Here is a 5,270-nt window from a genome sequence, read left to right on the forward strand (position 1 = left end):
AGAGTGCAGTGGTATGGGTGCAACCAGTGAACCGGGTTTCAGGTTTTAGGTCTTAGGGCTCAGCAGTAGGCCTACGCGTGTTATCTGCGTGTGTACAGTACTTAGCATGCAAAGAGCGGAGTCGCTCTTTGGTACTTAGTAGTTTATTGCCAGCAAAGAGTACAAAGGCGCTACAAGGAGCTTCTTGCTTCCTTTCTCAGCTGTTTCTGGCATATTATTTGACGCTTCAGCATCTAGCATTACTATTCAAATACGCTAGGCAACGTCTGTTTTTGGCACAATTCGTCTGTTTCCAGGAATTCCGTTAAGGGGGGGGGGGGGGGGCGCTTAGCAGGCGCCCCTTTCATTTTTTCTTTTCATTTCTTTTGTTTTAACAAAAAATAAAGGGGGGCACCCTCTGGATACCACTAGTTTTTAGCATAATTCTAGCATAATAATAACTGCTGACAGAAAGGAAATCACTAAATATTTTGTGTATTATTGCATTTATTTTAATTTGTTGATGAAATTAGGCCTAACAATAAAAGGGTAGGCTAGAAGACCTATTTTTTGATTGAGCACTTTGCGAGCATAGAATTTGGGTACTTTTTGGCTTGTCAAACAAGAAATGAGGAATCTATTATTACTATTATTATCATTATTATGATTATTATTATTTTTATTATTATTATTATTATTATTATTATTATTATTATTATTATCATTACTATTATTATTATCATACCATTATCATCATTATTATCATTATTATCATTGGATCATCATCATCATTGTTATTATTATTATCATTATTGGGAACCACAATTCTAACAACCGATCGGGCACATAAGTGATAGAACCTTGCTTCCATGTCAGCCGATTGGGCACCATGAATTGGGCACCAAAATTTGTAGGAAAAAATGGTGAGAACTTTTTTTTTTTTGTTGGCTTGTCAGGCAATATTTTGCACCACTATTGGTAGAAAAAATGCGAGGACCTTTTTGTTTGTTTGTCTTTTGCTCGTCAGCCGATTGGGCGCCACGCAAAATTTGGCTGTATGATGTGACAGGATTTCATTGCAATTTATCGTAACTTCAGGCCGCCTCTTAACCCTATAAAGCCCAAGCTATTTTGACCCCTTCCAGGCCCAAGGGGGGGGGGGGGGCACATTGTGCCCCCCTATATAACTTCTTTATTATATCATGTATGACCGTCATATTGGCACATGGGTAGAGCAAATCATACTCCACATGACCCAACATTTGAAATTTCTCAAGGTCATCCACTGAGGGCGCTATTTACCAAAATATAAAGAAATACATAGGAAATACGCTAAAATAATGTTTTTTGTTTTTATTTCTTTATCCCAAGTATATATGTTTTTATTTTATATCAATCATTTTCATATTTACCACAAAGGAAAAGCAAGTCAACCTTCACCATTTGTTATGGTTGAAATTTCTCAAGGTCAACATATGGGGGCGCTATTCATTACAATATATAGAACTATTTAAAACCTATGATGTATTGCTCGGAATGGATACATATATTGGTATCGCATTTCATATTTCCAAAATATTGAAATTTTGAGTTTGCAGATTGATAATATGATTAACAAATGATATTACAGGCAAAGCTTGTGTGAAGATAACATAAAATAAAAGGGTAGTCTTTGGAAAATGCTGTATTTTCGATTATTTCTATTATTTCAATTTCAATTTATTTTCATATTTCTCGATGAAAAAGTACATCAATGTAATATTAACAAAATTAAATGAAATACATGACATACAGAGAATATTGCAAATATGTAAAACAAAATAGTGGTCGATCTGTTAAGTTTGGAATCTGTGAATGAATGCTAAAGAAATATGAAGGAACCTACTTAAAAGCGAGCTTGTTGAGCGTAGGTCCCGGTTAAAAACGAGTTTAAGATTGAGAAGGGGAGCACGGGTACAACAATGACCTTAACATAAGAGAAAAACAAAATAAAAAAGTACAAAATATACAGTTATATAGCAAATTCTTCTCTAGTGCAGGTTAGGGGTCGGAAAAGCCACATGCTGTATATAGGCGGATGAACCATTATCGTTCTGGCAATACAATATGACTTAATATAGTTATAATAACAATGATACCGTTCAGACAGTATTAGAAATGTATACATTGCGTGTATTAAGAAGGGAACACATGCACCTGCAAATCCATTAAAAAAAAGACATTCAACAACCAGTTGCAGTGCAGTGAAAATGTGAAATACCAGCTGTTTCCTCGTCCCAGCTATCTTTAAAGAAGGAAAAATATACATAAACACAGTGATAGAATTTAAGGGCGCAAACAGCTGGGCTCTTAAAGTCTGGTTTAACATGACAACAGCCCTGGAGTACAGTATAACGGGATAGTCCTGAACAGCACAAAACAGAATTTCAATGAGCTGATGTAGCGTAATTATTCAATAAATACATTACAATTTCTAAAGTGACATCTTCCATACGCAGAGCGCGTTTTGAAAAAGCACTCATCTGAGTGCATAGACAGGTATAGGGCTAATACACGCAAAGTCTAGTTCATGAGCCCAAAGCTGCGCAGTAATATCTCGGGAAGTAAAAGTAACTCATCAAAATGGAAATGTAGGTCGTACACAAGGAGTAGATGCAGAAATTTTACATTTCTGTACACATTTTACATAGGTACCTTTTGAGTTGAAAATTAGCTGTTTTTCACCTTAGGATTCAGTACTCCGCATAAGGACACACATTTTCGCGCGTTATATGAACGGCGCGGTGCGCGCGAACAGGCAGGGAGAGGTCCCATCAGAATGACCTACTTCGAGACGTAAAAGAACCACTATTCCTGTCGCACAACCAAAAAGTAACTCCTTAAAATGAATAATCATATTCTAATGAATATTCATGTAAAATATCTAGCCAATTGGAAAAACTTTCCCATAGGTACCTCTGCAATATTCATATTCCTTAGCTGCTGACGGAATCTGCCTCTGATACACTGTATTTAACGCGTGCCGCACTTTAGGATACCGCATTCTGATTGGCTAATAGGTTTTCGGGCAATCGGTCACCGCGTGATCATTTCATTAATATTCATCACTACTCACGCCACTGGATCGCTGTGATTGGCTTCATGTAAATGAACCTCAGATTCAAAAATAATGATCTCGCTGCATCGCGATCGGATACAGTGTACTTTGTGACCTCCACACTCTGTACTGTTCATGGCCGCCTTACTACATCGACACTCTTTCCTGTCCACTCATTTACACCACACACTGCACTGGCGTGCTCTGCATCTCCTGCCTTCTATAATCCCTTCCATACACTTTTTTTTGGACGTACTACTACTACTACTACTACTACTCCTCCTCCTCCTCCTCCTCCTCCTCCTCCTCCTCCTACTACTACTACTACTACTCGTACTACTACTCGTATTAGTAGAGTATGACAAAATCAAAATACGGTATATATGCCCATTGAATATTAAAGACAGCTCGCACAGCTAGAAAAGTATTACATCAGTAATATAAAAAAAATATCAATTTGATCATTACAGAATTGACACTTAATCATTCGGATTAGATTTTTGTGTACGGCTATGAATAAACTTCGAACTATTAATCACTTTTCAATGTCGTTGTGTGGCTGAATTGCATAATGTACTTGTATGTCACTGCGCTCTGCACTGTCGTAATTACTTTTTGATTCCGTTGAGTTCGATCCCCCGCCACCCCCCCCCCCCACTCTCTCTCTCTCTCTCTTACACACACACACACACACACACGCACACACACACACACACACACACACACACACACACACACACACACACACACAGGCACACCTCTACCCAGCAAAATCGACACAAGCACATGCTGTATACACATGTCATACACTGACAAAACCTTTTGGACATAAACACAAAACAGTGTATATATGAAGGTAGACCAACAGCCATTTGCTTTTATTCAGTCTTTTTTTTTTTTTAGTCATCTGCAAAATTACAATACGTGCAAATTCTCTAACAAGATACAGAACTGGTACAAATGCTCTAACAAGAGACAGAATTGGTACAAATCATCTATTGTCTTTATCAATTAAATATTTAGTCCTACAAGGTAGTAGATATCTGCAAAACTATGTGACGGTTTAGAAAAGAATCCAGCGCGTGTGAAATTGAATAACAAGTCATTGTGTCAACAATGTACGGATTAATTTCATGGCAGGATTGTACCTTTGCGCGTAAAACTTGTAACAAAAAAACAGGGGTATATTTTTGCTTATACGAATATAGTGTAATGTATACATAATACACTGAAGTTTGGAAAAGCGCTGAACTAGGGGAGCTGTGTGTATAATTGCATTGGCTTGAATGGTTTAGCTAATGAGACGTACAGGATGTTTCACCATAAGGCTCATCAGTGACTGACCATTTGTTTGTTTTGTTTTGCTTCTTTCATTTATGAGGGAAGAAGACGGCACGAAGGGTTGTATCGTCTTCTCTTTTGAATGCAAAAATACTGGTCAGTGCTGATGAGCTTTCGGGTGAAGCAGGCTGCATGACTCATAAGCTAAACTATTCCAGCCAATACAATTATATTTTTGATGACTTTATCTTTAGGATATTTCGATTATGAGAGAGTCAATTTATACATTTCACGGAGGTTTGGAAAGATTTAAAATGAATTACATTATAATTCACCACATTCCCTAAAAAAAAAAAAAATAACCTTATATAAATTTCATAATCTGCAACGATAACAAGGAACATCATGAAAATTTCAGTTGCTAATATAGTACAATGTATTACCTGTTTGTATCATCATTGTATCAGAGTGCATGTATTCAGAACTACCATTTAGGAATCCATATCCAAAACTCATTTCTATTTCAGAACAACTGGGCCATGTGTTCATTGCTTCTAAGTCGTTTAACTGATATACATGGATATGATTATGAACACTTTTTTAAGTGTGCACGACACAGCACTTTAGCATGTACTGTGAAGGAATACAATAGGTCCTAACAATGATACTGCACTATCATTTGCAAAAATTCAGAACACCTTATAAAAAGTAGAATTTGACCCAAAGCTGTACTCTATAAACGTGAGATATGTTTGAAAAAAATCAAATATAAACATTTTAAAAATTATTTCAAAATAAAGTTGAAGAAATACTAGTAGTTTGCATAGTTGCAAGCCGTTGTCATTATCATGATTATTGCGTAAAGACTTACGGCTCAATGAAGTGCACATAATGTTCAAGACATACCAGTAAT

The sequence above is a fragment of the Diadema antillarum genome, unplaced genomic scaffold, assembly GCF_040938485.1.
Source record: "Diadema antillarum isolate AM-2024a unplaced genomic scaffold, OU_Dant_1.0 seq00001597_RagTag, whole genome shotgun sequence".
Lineage (NCBI taxonomy): Eukaryota > Metazoa > Echinodermata > Echinoidea > Diadematoida > Diadematidae > Diadema > Diadema antillarum.